At 40.2% G+C, this 15931-nt stretch overlaps 1 pseudogene; it reads left to right on the top strand.

Moving 5' to 3' along the window:
* Window positions 1–7575: 7575 nt before the first annotated feature.
* Window positions 7576–8169, top strand: LOC118004057 (annotated as a pseudogene).
* The last annotated feature ends 7762 nt before the right edge of the window (window positions 8170–15931 follow it).

The raw sequence follows: 15931 nt of genomic DNA, 5'->3' as shown, positions 1-15931 counted from the left end.
ATAGCAGATGTTCAATAATTTTTTAATGGCAGGGTGGTTGACCTTAGACCCATTCTATAATCTCCCTAAAACTTAGTATTCTCTTTATTAAAATTGTGATAATAATAATAATACCACCTCACAAAATTGTAGTAAGATATAAATGATACATGTGATACTTACTGGAATATTAAATGAGGTAATATGTGGGAAAATGTCTAGCACATATTAAGTGCTCAATAAATTAGCAACATCTGTTAGTACTATTGAGGTTATAACCACTACTGGCAATGGTTTTAGTATCTATTGGTAGTTAGTAGAGAGACAGGTCACTATAAAAATATACACAGTCAGATTCTGAAGGGTTTCATATGCTATGGTAGAAACTAAAATTATTGGTTTGAGATGTTCTTTTCTAATCTACGTGTTTACTGTTGTAAATTTCCCTGTAAGTACTGTTTTAGCTGCACTCATACATTTTTAATGTTGTATTCATTTTTATTCATTTCAAATATTTAATGTCCCTTTTGATTTATTCTTTGACCCATGGATATTTAGATGTGTGTTATTTAATTTCCAAGTACTTGGGAATTTTCCTGAAGTCTTTATTATTGATTTCTAATTTAATTCTATTGTAGTCCCAGAATATGCATGGTATGACTTGAATCCTCTTAAATTTTGAGACTTGTAATATGGTTCAGAATATGATCAAAGCTGAGAAATTTTCATATACACTTGGAAAAAGTGTTTTCTGCTGTTGTTTAGTGGTCTGTCTACAAATGTCAATTAGGTCAAATTGATGGATAATTTGACCAGATCCTCACTGATTTTATTTCTATTTTTTCTATAAATTATGGAGAGCACAGTGGTGATATAGCTGACTACAACTGTAGATTTATTTATCCTTTCACTTCTATCAGTTTTCTTCATGTATCTCGAAACTCCATTTCTTAGATGCATAAATATTTAAGATTCTCACGTCTTCTTTTTTTTTTAAGTTTTATTTATTTAGGTAATCTACATCCAATGTGGGGCTCAAATTCACAACCCCGAGATCCAGAGTTCCATGCTCCTCTAACTGAGCCAGCCAGATGCCCCATAGAATTTCCATGACCTCTTGATGAAATGACCCCTTTATCATCACAAAAAGTCTCATTTTATCTCTGGTAATCTACTTTTTCTGATACTAACATATACTATTCTTGCACTAGAGTATCCTTTTGATTATTAGCATGGCATTTTTTCTCTATCCCTTAAGCTGCAACCTGTTTGTGTTTCTAAATTTAAAATGAGTTTCTTGTAAGCAACATATAGTTTAGGTCTCTCTCCTTTTTAATCCAGTTTGATAATCCGTACTGGATCAACTTGGCATTTAACCATTTAATGTGATTATTGATCTAGTTAGGTTTAAATTTAGTGACTTGCTTTTTATAGTCTGTCTAAACTCTTCTTATTCCATTTTTCCTCTTTTTCTGCCATCTTTTGGAATAACTGAATGTTCTGTAATTCTATTTTATTTTATTTCTTTTGTTGACTTAGCTATAATCCTGTTTTATTATTTTAGCTATTGCTTTGGAGTTTATAGTGTACATATTTAACTTACAATCTTTCTTTAAGAAGTCAAGGGAAGGGGCACGTGGATGGCTCAGTCAGAGCAGCGAGCAACTCTTGATCTTGGGGTTGTAAGTTTGAGCCCAAAGTTGTATGCAGAGATTACTTAAAAATAAAACCTTAAAGAAAAAAAAAAGGTCAGATGGGAGTAGGAGGATCCTAAGCCCACCTGTCCCATGAAGATAGACAGATGATAGATAGATAAATAGATAGATAGATAGATAGATAGATAGATAGATAGATAGATAGATGATAGATAGATAGATAGATAGATAGATAGATAGATAGATAGATAGATAGATAGATAATCAGTGCAACTAACCCAGAAAACAAACCAAAGACTAGCAGAACAGACTCTCCACAGTTAATCCTAAAGAGGAGGCCACACTGAAAAACCATAGGAATGGGACAGAGTCCCATTTGGGAACCAAACTAACTTGTGAGACTCACCACAAAAGAGAGGGACACCGAAACCACAGAGAGGGCAGAGAAGCCGACATGGGGGCCCGGCCCTGGGAGGATGAGTATACATAACATTTGGCTTTAAAAACCAGAGGGGCTTAACCTTGTGAGGTTTTACAATCAGGGGGAATTAACACCAAGAACTTTGAAAATCAGCGGGCTTGGCTCTGGAATTGCTGGAGAGCTATAGGAAACAATCGGACCCCATAAAGAAAGCAGGACAAACAACTCCGGAGGGTACAGCATAGAAGCTGCAATCTGAAAAGTATCTTGGGGATACGGGGGGAGAAAATTTATTTGCTAATCTCAGAACAAGTGCTGGAGGGGCAGAGATCTTTAGGAGACTTCTCTGAGAAAAAAATAGCAAGTGCACTCCTTTTTTCCCAGTAGATACCTAATGTTTGCTGGAGCCAGCACAAACCCTCACCACCTAGCTCGCCAACACTCTGTGCCCCACCCCCACATTCTCCTGTGGATCCACCCCATTCAACTCATCTCACTCTGAAGGAGTCCCTCCAAAGCAGGGCCTGATGTGCCTCCTTTTTTTTTTTTTTAAGATTTTATTTATTTATTTATTTATTTATTTATTTATTGAGAGAGCGCGTGCATGCATGAGCCAGGGGAGGGGCAAAGGGAGAGGGAGAGAGAGAATCTCAAGGAGACTCCCACAGAGCATGGAGCCCAACCGGGGACTTGATCGCATGACCCTGAGATCATGACCTGAGCTGAAACCAAGAGTTGGCTACACAACCCCCTGAGCCACCCAGGTACCCCCTGATGTGTCTCCTTCTGCAAACAGCCCTGACAGTGACCAGCACTGCTCTAAAGCTACCCCTGCCCTAGGAAGAGGGGGAAATAACCACACACACCAGTTTGACTGCAGCCCGAGCAGTGGGCTAGGATTAGTCATCTGATCTGAGTGGCAGTCTCGCCCACCAAGAGAAGCTTCACAAAGGACAGCACAAGGAGCCCTGTAGGTTAGGGTCACTGCAACCCCAACAGATAGACAGAGGGCAGATATCTGCTCTGACTGCAGGCCATGCCCACCAGTGAAAGTTTCTCATGGGACAAGCCAAAGAGAGTGCCCTACGGTTCAGTGTGACGGAAGTCTCAGCAAACAGAATGAGGGCAGGCATCTGTTCTGACCCAACTACAAGCCCAGGGTAGGCCCCGACTGGCCCCTTACCAACACAGGGCTCAAACCCTGCCCAAAACAGGCAAAGGGAGCCATTGGAGCCAACTGGAGCCACGCCCCCACACCCCCCGCCGACACCCTCATGCTGTGGAAACTCCCTCCAGACAGTAAATGGGGGCAGTGCTAAGTAAGGCTGGACATATTTGCTTCTCTTCTACCAGGTATGATTCTTTTGCACTGACTGATGTCCAATGTCTGAAAATTATTTTATTATTTTATCCTTTTTTTTTTTTTTCTTAGTTTGGACAGGAATTTCTATCTGGTCCCAGTTACTCCACTTTGGCCAGAATCCAGATTTGATTTTGATAGTCTTAAGTACTAGATGAAAAGTTTATACTTTATCTTTTAACAGGGGCAGGAGAGAACAGTTGAAGGCTTTCCGCTGGTGAGTGTAAGATGTGTTTTAAGATATTCACCTTGGGGCGCCTGGGTGGCTCAGTTGGTTAAGCAACTGCCTTCGGCTCAGGTCATGATCCTGGAGTCCCAGGATCGAGTCCCGCATCAGGCTCCCTGCTCAGCGAGGAGCCTGCTTCTCCCTCTGACCCTCCCCCCTCTCATGTACTCTCTCTCATTCTCGCTCTCTCAAATAAATAAATAAAATCTTTAAAAAAAAAAAGATATTCACCTTGATAATTATGGGGAAGATAGTTTGAGAGGAAGAGACTGGAGGCACAGTGATAGATTATTATATATATGGTTATATATGGTAGACAATAAGCTTTCTCTGCAAATCTAAGGAAAAAGAACATACATGTTAACTTTCACTTATAGTAGAGAGGAAGGATTGTGTTAAGTGCTTTCATTGATTGCCTTGCTTTTGCATGAAAGAGTATGAGAGGAAAAAAATAAATAAATAAAAGCAAATTAATACAGAGAAATAGGCCTGAGGCTAAGATTTGTTAAATTTATAGCAGGATAATTGTTCCTTTTTTAATGGAGCTTTTTTATTATTATTATTATCTTGAAGTATAAATGGCACTTTTACAAGGGTTATCATATCCTCTCCCTGCCCCCATCCTGAAAATTGGAGGGCAAAAAAGCCAGAATTCTGATCTTTGCCAAATTCTATCCATTTCTGATCCCATGTTTCCCCACACTTACCCTTCTGCACACGTAAGAAGATCATTGATAGGAAAAAGAATCTACCCCACTAATATTTTCTTATTCAGGTCTAAACACTCTTCCCACAGACCTTAAAATTGAACTGGGCAGAGACTAAGAGAGAGTACATTTGTGAACAGGCCTGCCAGGACCCCTGGGGAATAAGAAGCTGATCTATTATTTATGCTTTCTACTTAACATTATTTGGGTTTTCAAGATGAACCCAAATACAGTGTCCTCTGGGCAATAAAACACAGGAAAAGGCAATGATTTATTGACAAATAATGTTAACATAAAGGTAGTCTGGAACAAAGATGATGGTGGGAGTGATAGCAAAACTGCTAACCACTGGGGACAGTGTATCAGGAAAACAGGAACAAATTCAGGTTGTTTTCATTACATAGAACCAGCAGCAACCTAAGAATAGGGAGCCTAGAATGTGGCATAGTTGGGGGAAGAGGAGACAAAGAACATGTGAATATCACAATTAGAATACATGTGATCTAAAGCACAGCAGTCATTTATAGATCTTTTTCAAGCCCATACCCTCTGTAAGGGCCTTACACTGTAGGTAGGGAAGTTCTTCTAGCTGCATAGAAAATACAACTGAATTTTAGAGTTGGTAAGTGTCTTGTTCTAGATCTCTTCTGCCTTATACTCTTGTACACAATTCCTTGCCCTTGTGGTGCAAGGCCTCACACGTACTATCAAAAATTCCTGTGGTTCTACTTCTAGGGCCACCTGGATTCATTCCATGTGGGGTCTCTTATGCTCTACTACAAACCCTTGCGTTCTGTTCTGGAGACTCTGGTTTATGCCCGGTTACCTCCTACTTGGGACTGACTGCAACAGAGCAGATGATTTAGTCTGATTAGACCCTGTGCTTGGACTCTGTCTTTCTGTCCTACAAAGGGTTCCATTTCACCCCTATGTGGAGCTCTGACTCTCAGGATCCCAGCCTGGATTATGCATGTATAGAAAAGGAATTCAGTTACGAGGAGTTGCAGGATGTAGGAGTCTACAAATGTCTACTACATGTCTATAAAGCGTGGACTTTAGAGCCAGGACTAACCTATGTTTAGATCTTGGCTCACTACTTACTAGCTGTGCACCTGGGGCAAGTCACTAACCCTCTCTGAGCCTCTAGGTCCTCCTCTGTAAAATGGGTGCAGCACCTACCTTACAGATTATTGCAGGGCTTCTCAACCTTGACATTTAGACATTTGGGGCCAGATAATTCCATGTTTTGGCAGCTGTAAGTTGTCAAATATTTAGCAGATATTTAGCATCTACAAAATAGATGCCAGCAGAAATGTCACATCCCATACTGTAAAAATAAAAAATATCTTTATGACAAAATCCCTTGCGTGGCAAAATTGTCTACAAAACTTATATACAAAATTGTCTACAAGCAAAAATTGAGAACTACTGGACTATTAGAGGTATGACAAATAATGTATAGAAAGTTCCTTGCACATAGTAAGTACTCAGAAAAAGGAAGCACTTGTTATCAACATCACTGTTACCAAGTTGATACAGCTAGGAAATGGTAAGAAAGGGTCTGAAAATCAGAGCCTGTGGCTTTCTAGTTCAGGGCTTCTAAGATGAGAGATACATAGCTCTTTGAGGGAATCTGTGAAGTCAGGAATAAAGTAGTGAGCTGAAGAGATTGATTCAGTTAGAAAATGGGCAAACAATTAAAGTTAAAAATGAGCAATTAAAATATATTTTCCCATTTAAAAAATACAAATGGCCAATAGGTATATGAAAAGGTGCTTAAGATCTCTAGTCATCAGGGGAGTGCAAATCAAAACTACAATGAGGTATCATCTCACACCTGTTAGGATGGCTATTATCAAAAAGACAAGAGATGACACATGTCGGTGAGGATGTGGAGTGTACTGTGTACTGTCAGTAAGAATGTAAAGTCATATAAACATTATGGTGGCACTTCTCAAAAAAAATTTAAAAATTTAACTACCAAATGATCCATCAATCCATCCTGGGTATATATCCAAAGGAAATCAGTATCTCAAAGAGATACCTGCACACCCATGTACATTGCAGCACAATTCAGCACTTTTCACAATAGCCTAGATATGGAAACAACCAAAATGTCCTTCAGTGGATGAATGGATGAAGAAAATGTGGTATGTGCACACAAAGGAATAGTATTCAGCCATTAAAAAAGAAGGAAACCCTACCATTTGCAACAATATGGATGAATCTGAACAGCATTATGCTGAGTGAAATAAGCCAGAAAGTGAAAGACAAATACTGTGGATCCAAAGAAAAGAAAAAGCTAATTTCATAGAAACAGGGAATACAATGGTGTTTGCCAGGTGTTTTATTTAGACACTGGGGGGTGGGGAATGGAAATAGCAGTGAAGATCAAAGGATGCAAATTTTCAGTTGTAAAAAGAACAGTTTCTGAGGATCTGATGTACAGCATGGTGACTGTGGTTAATAATACGGTATTGTATATTGAAAGTTGATGAGAATAGATCTAAAGCATTCTTACCACACAGACACACAAAGAGGACTTATGTGAGGTGATGGATGTGTCAGTTACCTTAATCTGGGTAATCATTCTGCAGTGCATATGTATACCAAATTGTCATGTTTTATACTTTAAATACATGCAATTACGTTTGTCAATTATTCCTCAACAAAGTAAAAAAAAAAAAAAAAAGACTCCATTATGTTCCTAAAAATTAAGAACTCTAAAGAGCTTTTGTTTATGTGGGTTATATCCAGCAATACTTTCTGTACAAGAAATTAAAACTAGAAATTTAAAAAATATTTGTCAACCATTTAAACTAACAATAAGCATGGACCATGCTAACATAAGTAACATAGTTTGTGAAAAGTAACTATTTTTTCCAAAACAAAAGTAAATTGTATTACATTTTTCTAATCTCTTTAATGTGGCTTAAGAGAAAAGAGCTGGATTATCATATCTGCTACTATGTTGAGTCTGTTACAAAAATTATAGATCACGTAGCCTCTAGAAAGCTCCTCTGTAATCGGTGAGACAATGAGAATAGAATAAGCAAGTAACATCCTAGTATTATTAAGAAAATAATATGTCTGACCTCACAGACCCCTTGAAGGGGTCTTGGCAACTTATTGAGCTCTTGTATCCCTTTGAGAACCATTGGACTAAAGTGAGGGGTGGGCATGGGGTCCATCAGAAGAGAGAATACCGCTTTTTTTGCCATATCTCCTGCGAAAATGAAGACCATTCTCAGCAATCAGACTGTCGACATTCCAGAAAATGTCGCCATCACTCTGAAGGGACTCACAGTTATTGTGAAGGGACCCAGAGGAACCCTGCAAAGGGACTTCAATCACATCAATGTAGAACTTAGTTCTTCTTGCAAAGAAAAAGAAGAGGCTCCTAGTTGACAAATGGTGGGGAAATAGAAGCTGGCTACTGTTCACACTATCTGTAGTCACGTACAGAATATGATCAAGGGCGTTACACTGGGCTTCTGTTACAAGATGAGATCTGTGTATGCTCACTTTCCCGTCAACGTTGTTATTCAGGAGAATGGTTCTCTTGTTGAAATCCGAAATTTCTTGGGTGAGAAATACATCCACAGGGTTCGGATGAGGCCAGGTGTTGCTTGTTCTGTATCTCAAGCCCAAAGAAATGAGTTAATTCTTGAAGGAAATGACATTGAACTTGTATCGAACTCAGCTGCTTTGATTCAGCAAGCCACAACTGTTTAAAACAAGGATATCAGAAAATTTTTGGATGGTATCTATGTTTCTGAAAAAGGAACAGTTCAGCAGGCTGATGAATAAGATCTGAGTTGTCCATCTATAGAAACAGCAAGATGCTGGATGATTTTTCAGACTTATTTGTGATATTTTAAAGATGCAATAAAAGCTATACTGGTTTAAAAAGAAGAAGAAGAAGAAGAAGAAGAAAGAAGAAAGAAGAAAGAAAAAAGAAGAAAGAAGAAAGAAGAGAGAATACCAAAGAATAAGACTGGACTGGTATTTAGGGAGCAGATGATGAAGGGCATTGACAGCCCTGCTGAGGTGTTGGGACTTTATTTTGAAGGCCAGTGTTTCCCAAACTGGTGTTCAGTGAAATATTCTGAGTGATAATAGTAGTAATGTGCTGGAAACCAAAAGGTTTGGGAAATGGCACACCATGTCCTCTCATAAGATTCACAATTCACATAGTACATTCGAGAGCCCTGCTATAAGAAATAAAAATTAGAAAAATTAAGTCTGGGGTGCCTGGGTGGCTCAGATGGTTAAGCGTCTGCCTTCAGCTCAGGTCATGATCCCAGGGTCCTGGGATCAAGTCCCGCATCGGGCTCCCTGCTCCTTGGGAGCCTGCTTCTCCTTCTGCCTCTCTCTCTCTGTGTCTCTCATGAATAAACAAATAAAATCTTAAAAAAAAAAAGAAAAATTAAGTCTGTATAACCTGGTGTTCCCCATGCTCATTAAGCAAGGAGACCTCACTGCACATCTTTTGACTATCCCCCCAGAACAGTATTTTGCTGGGCACTCCATTGGCCTGGAGTGGGCAGAGTGTCTCAGGTCAGGGTGCACTTACAGAAATATGTCTCTTGCTTTTGTGTGGAGATGATGCTTAAGGGTAGAAAGATTGGAGGCAGGAGAACCAATTAGAAGGTTGTTCATGTGATAAAGGTTGATGATTGAACACAGGTTATGAAAAGAGCAAAGAGCTGAGAGGTTGGATTTTAATAAAAAACTAATGATGTAATGTATGGTGATCAACATAACATTAAAAAAAAAAAAAGACAATAAAGTGGTCTAAATCAGTGGTCTCCTAACCAGGGGTGATCTGATCCTTTGCAGGGTTTCTATTTGTTCCTTTCATTTAATGCTTTCTTAATTACTACTTTTGTATTTGTGTATAGTGGATCTAATTTATTTGAAGAGGACAATATTAAAAGTCATAGCCAATCAGATGACGCAAGTTCTAACGAGTTAGAACAGGCACTAGTCTAGGAGCCAGAGCAGGGTTATGCTGATGGTCCGGGCCTTCACACCTTAGGTGCTGCATCATGGCTCTACATCCAGAGCCCCAGGAAAGGAGTTGGGGTGACCACAAGGTAGGGGAAGCACTGAACTGAACAGCTGATACAGCCAAGCCATGCACACAACTGAATATTAGCCGGACATGTCTTTTTAAGTATGTGTGTAAATATAAAATCTATTCCCTAGAATACATGATCTTTAAAAAATGAATGAAGACTGCAGTCTCCCTGTGTGTAAAGCATGCTGCTGAGGCCTATGCTGATCAGGGCAGCAGACACAGGACTCTCACCTCTCTCCTGCAGGCCCTTTACTTCTTTTGATGCAACTGAGACCCCTTCAGTTGACTCAGAGACACTTCAAGGCAACACTCAGGGACCAGAAATTTCTAGGCCCAGCTTCAGGACTGGTTTTGCCTCTACAGGAAGGCAGAGATAAAAGTCAGAAAGGAGGCTCTGAGTCTATGTTTTCATTCCTGCATAGAAATGTCTCTATGAACTGTAGCACCCGGGCCTAGAGGAAGCACCAAATGACATGGGGAAACCACAGTCTGGCTTTGCAAGGGGTGAGGGATTCCACTGGGTTTGATACAGCAAATGATAAACACTGCTTTGGACTATTGCCCAAGCTTTTTATAGCTCTTCAGTCGGGTAGGGAAGGCATGTGCCGGGTTCTACTATCAAGTTGCATAATCCACTGAGTGAATCGAATAAGCCAGATGCAGCTGCCCTCCATCACACCCCTGCCTGCCTGCCTGCCTGCCTGCCTGCCCCAAACCCACATCTGGTTGCACACAGCTCCGGGACAGAGCCAGGAGCAGTGACCTGATGCTTACTGAGGAGGCCAGTGGTTAACCAGGCAACAAACAGTAGCCCTCCAAAGTCAGATTGCTGGATGGATCTACATCTAAACACCTTTTGGAAGAGAGATGACTACAAGGGAATGTGGCTTATGTAAAAAGAAAGAGGGGAAGAAAAAGGAGAAAGAGAAGGAAGAGAAGCAGCACTGAGCCAGAAGACATCTATTTGAACTTTATTATTTGTAAGTTAAAATATGTGTTAATGTCCAACAACACGTGTCTAAAAGCGTGTTTTAACATTGGTAGAATCCTGTTCTTGTCAAGCTGGGAATCACCATCATCTGGCCCACAGATGAGGAAACAGAGCCACAGAGATGCTTGACTGAGGTCATGGAGAAAGTGAGGAGAGCCAACACTGAGACCAGGGTTTCCTGAGCACCTCTTCAGTGCTCTGAGGTCCCCAGAAAATATTAGATGTAGTTGATTTGACCTCTTGACAGTTGGAGTTTTTAAATGATTAACTGAACAAAGACTATAGTATTGGAAGTCAGGAAACTTTTGGCCAGAAACATGAAAGCAAGAAGTAGGAAGCCTTCAGGTTGGTCTCTTGGTCTCTTGTTTGTTAGTTTTTGCATTTGTAAAATGGAGAGAATCCCTGCTTTGGGTGCTTCATAGGACCCAGAAGGATTTGGTGGAGTCTCCAGAGAAGAAACTATTCCTTGCTTGTGTCCTCCCACATCCTTCTTGTGGAAAAGCCTCTTTAGCCCAAAAGAAAGCCCGAACACTTGAGATGTCCATTATTTCAGAAGTCCCACTGACCACCTTCTATTCTAAAGATTTTTGCCTTTTTGGATCTTAGAAAACATCTTTAAAAAATGTTTACACACACACACGCACATGCACACACACACAATTCCTCCAACCTAAGACAAAATTTCTCATTTAATGATAATTGTGACCCCATTTTATTAAAGTACTTCACTTGCCTCTTCATGGGTGCTGACCTCTTACCTACTTAAGCTCCTGAATGTGGTGATAACAGCTAACATCTGTGCAGTGTCCTACATCTCACAGAGTGGTTTTCTATCTGTTTTGTTGCATGGCCTTGGTAAATAGACTTCTTGGGCGTGGGTCCCACATTCATTCTTAAATATCATTGTCCTCTGAAAGCCTCAGACTCCTCATCTGGTAAAGCACAGAAAAAATATGAAAGTAATACTGACCTCAGAAAATAGTTTTTAGGATTAAATGAAAAAACTTATAATAATGGCTAACATTTATTGAGAATTGATTCTGTGCTAAGCATAAGGCTAAGAATTAAGGGGCATGGAGTTAGCTCTTTAACTTAAATGAGAATCTTTATAAAAGTACTCAGCAGAAGTACTCAGCATAGTGTTTGGTAGAGAGTATGCAAAGGTCAAATGTTAGCTTCCCATATTATCCCTGCTCCTACTACTAGTAACTCATCACTGGAAGAGTAAGGAAAGGGATGATTTTCAAAAGAAGGAATTGATTTTCAGAAGAGTTAAGTCACTTGCCAAGACCATGTCTTTTGCAAAAGAATTGAGGGCATGCCATAGTGTTGGAGACAGGAACAGAGAAAAGGAAAGAGGGAAAGAAATGTTATACCCCAAGGAAAAAGTCACAGAATGCCAGCTGGTCAGCAGGGGATAGACTTTAGGAGTTCAGCATGCCTTGGGTTTAGCAGTGGGTGGTTTCCCTTGCAGGAGCTTTCTCTATAACTGTGGAAGACAGCCTCCCTGAGTGTCTGCTCACCAGCCCTGTTGGTAAATGTGATGAGAAGTTCATTTCATTTATATTCTTGAGTGGCATTCTTAAGCAATCAGTTGTGCTGAATTTAACTCTATTTCCTTGTTGGGACATTTCCCTTAAAACAAAATGCACTGTTGAAGACCTTTTTAGCATATATTTTCCAAAAATACAAAACAATGTTTTTCTACACTAGATTTATATGACTGGCTTATTCTTTGCACAAATGTTTATTGAACACAAACCTGTGTTCCAATTGCTCTGCTGGATGTTAGACACTGGGAGATCTAGGACAAGCACTTGAAGAGCTCAGAGTCTTAGAGGACAGACCTGGGGGCTTAAGTAATGCAATGGGAAGGGCTTTGACTGCTAACCAAGAATGCTGGATATTGATTTGGGGCAATAAGGAGCCACAGAATGATTCTAAGTGGAGACTTATAGGCTCCAGTAGCAGGGACACCCTTGCAGACATGAGGAGGTTCAGGCAGTGATCCAGATAAGAGAGAAACACGAAGACAAGGGAGTGACATTCAGAGAATAACGCTTGGTGATCAATCTCATTTGGCCTGTTAAGAAGGGGAAATGTAGAGAATGTCTGTAAGGACATTTCCTTTTGCCTCTAATGTATTCATTGAACAAATATTCACTAAGTACCTACCATGTGTCAGGACTCATGTTGGGGACTGAGGACAGAGTAATAAAGCCCAAAGACAAATGATAGGATAGGTAGAGAAGGGGACATGGAAGCATAGAAGAAGGGTTTCTGTTCCTGAAAGGAAGTAATGTCTGAGAGACATCTGAAGAAAGTGGAAATGAGCTAGCTGAGGAGACAGAGAGGGAGGAGAGTGTTGCAAGCAGAGAATACAATATGAATACAAAGACCCCGTGCCAGGAAGTTCAGTGAATGCCCCAGAGACTGGATGAAGCTCCATGTGGATAACATAGAGTAGGATGGGAACAAATGAAAAATGAGAATACAGAGGTATGTCTTAGGGAAGTCAAAGGAAGCAGAATAAGTGGATCACCACCATTCTCCCCACCCCATTCCACCTTCCCAATGGCCTGGGGAATCTGGGATTCTCAAAGAGACCAGAACTCTCTGGGGATAGGGTTGGAGGTCAAGGACCATGGCTTTAGTAACCGAGGTGACCACAGAAATCTCTTTCCCTTCCCCTCCCCTCTCTTTTCCTCCTCCTCCTCCCTTCTGTTCTACCACCCACACACCGTGCTTTTCCTCACTTCCAGCCCTTCATATTGACTATTCCCCTTGCCTGGAAAACTGTCTCCCCAGAAACTCCTTCAGGCCACTACTCAAGCATTATGTCCTCTCTGAAACCTTTCTAGACCCTGAACAGTTATTCTAGCTTGTCCACCTGCCTCTCCCTTTAGATGCAGAATTCCTTGTGAGCAGAGGCTCTGTCTCCTATGTCTCTGTATCTTTGGTATCTAACTCAGAGTCTGGCATACTTGATGCTCATATAAATGTTTGTTGAAAGAATGGAAAAAATTCAGAAATCCTGTTTCTACTAAGCATAGAAAATTAAAATTCTCTATTATTCCACCTAAGTCTTAAATATCCCCGAGTCACTGGAACTACCTACCAGCTTCGGATACCCTATTTAACCAGCCTAGACTTAGACACTGATATAGCTAACATTGCTGCATATTTCCTGTATGCCGTACAGACTTCTAAGTGCTTTATGTTTACTAACTCATGTAATTCACACAATTCCAGAACAATGTGGCAGACAAGGAAACCAAGATAGAGAGGTTAAGTAACTTGTCCAAAGGCCCACTAGTGAATGATGGAGCTAGGATTGAAACCCTAGCAATTTGACTCCAGATCAGAATAGCCTTTTCAGAACAACTTCACATTGTCCCAATTTAGTTATCCTGAAACAGCAACACCTATGTCTTTGTTATAGATGAAGACAGCAAGGGCCAATCAAATCAAATCATTAGCTGTACTCTCCAAAGAAGGGATGGCCAAGATCCATCCCTTTCTAGCCACCTTCTACAACCATGCTTGATTCTTGTATATGCCTCAGGGAACTATACCCACCTGCACCCTCCCCACTGAGGTTTTAGCCCAGGTCTTATCTCACATACCATTATGGCAATCTTGGTAAGAACTTCTGGGGAAGGAGATAATAAGGACATACTTTCAATATGCAACCCAGAATAGAGGCAAGACTAGGTGATCCATTTTCCTTCTTTGGGTCCACCATTGTTTCTCTCTTGCCTTCTAAAGTTGAAAGGGGTAGGACTCTCCAAAAACTTGGTACGCTTCATACATGCACCTTCCCAGCATAGGATAAAAGGAATAATCCGTAACGAGATAAGGATTTTTGTGTGTGTTTCTGACGTCAAAAAACTCCACCCATTTTTGTGATAGTTTATCTCCTTGAGGTCGCCATTTTGTCTCCAATCCATATTTCTGCTTATGGAGGATTATTTCCATCTCTAGGAGGGAGATTTGAGTGACCAAAGCATTATACTGTGACCAGTGCCACTGATCTTGCCAGGGCTGTGCATGTCAACAGACCTCTTGTTCCTTATGCGTATAGCACAGTCTTGCCTGTCTTTATTTTTCTCTTTGGCTTTCACTGGAATCCATAGAAGTAGAAGCAGGGTCAAACTCTTTCCAGATGTAATTATTGGAAAGAAATACTTTTATTTCAGTCTTTAAATGTTAACAGAAGTATAGTTTTAACACTGAGGAAAGTTGGATTGAGCTGCTAAAAAGGAGAGCAGGAGAAAGGACTCAAGCATATTCCTCATTCTTATTTGTGACTTGGATATGAACATTGGCTTCAGGTTGAAACTTGGCAGCACAGAAGTATTTTAACAAAAGTAATCTGAAGCAATAAAAAAGGCAGTTTGCCATTTTTATATAAGTAATAGAAGTTCAAAAAAGGCAAGTAAGAAAAAAATCAAAGCATTATTAGTTTGGGGATTTTTATTGTACTCTCATAACTAAAAGAATAAAAAGTTCCATTTTTCAAGGGCAAAATCTATAAGACAGTTCTGAGTGTGGATGGCCACAAAAAAAGCCAGCAAAAAAGATGTAAGATGAATAAGTCTGATTCCCATGTCTGGCACATTGAGTTAATAGTTAGGAATTAAGACAAAGCATGTTCACATATGTTTTAAAAGAAACATGCATTACACATTCATATTACACTAGGCCCTAAAGGACGAGAGAAAAAAAAAAATAAAGAGAAAAATAGACATCATTTTCACTTTCAAAAGAGGCTAAAAGCCATACCCACAAATGCTACAAGGCAGAGAAGTAAAAATGGGCCATGGTAAGTGAGGACATGGGCATGGAAAGGGTGGCAACTTTGGAGTCAGAGGGAATTGGGTTCAATTTCCACCTCTAATACTGTGTGACATGGACCAATTACATTATGTCTCCAAGTGTTGGGTTTTTCATCTACAAAATGGGAACTTGTGCCTTGCACAGTTGTGAAAAGTGAGTCATATGCAACACATGTGAAGCACTTTGCTTTGCCTGGCTCCTTGCAGGCATCCAGTAACTGTTATTTCTCAGCCCCTACTTCCCTGTGATAGGGGTACGGAACTAGCCACTAAGATGCTCACATAGTCCTCTTCTTGCAGTGAAAAGGCAGAAGCAAACAGAAAGAAAGTCAGCGGCCAAAGTGGCATTGCTGTGTGGTGAGGACATAGTCACACGGTATGCTGATTTAAAAATGGGAGCTGGGGTTGGACTTGAGCCTGTGTTTGTCTTTCCACTCTATCCATAGGCCTCTCTAAATGACCTGACAAGAAGATGACTCCCAATAGTGTCAAAAAACTACCCCCAAAATGAAATATTTGTACTCTTTTTAGTATTTAATATTATTTCCATAAAACAATACATAGGGCAATACTTTTCCTATTCCTATCAAATTTTATTTTGTTTACTGAAAAGACTCATCAAAAGAAGCCTTTTTTAGGGAATTAAGTGGGAAGGGACTGATAAGAGGCCC

The sequence above is a fragment of the Mirounga leonina genome, unplaced genomic scaffold (genome assembly GCF_011800145.1).
Source record: "Mirounga leonina isolate KUSES-001 unplaced genomic scaffold, KU_Mleo_1.0 Mir_92, whole genome shotgun sequence".
NCBI classification, from domain to species: domain Eukaryota; kingdom Metazoa; phylum Chordata; class Mammalia; order Carnivora; family Phocidae; genus Mirounga; species Mirounga leonina.
The sequence above is the reverse complement of the archived record's forward strand: the minus strand, read 5'-3'. Positions and strand labels throughout refer to the sequence as shown.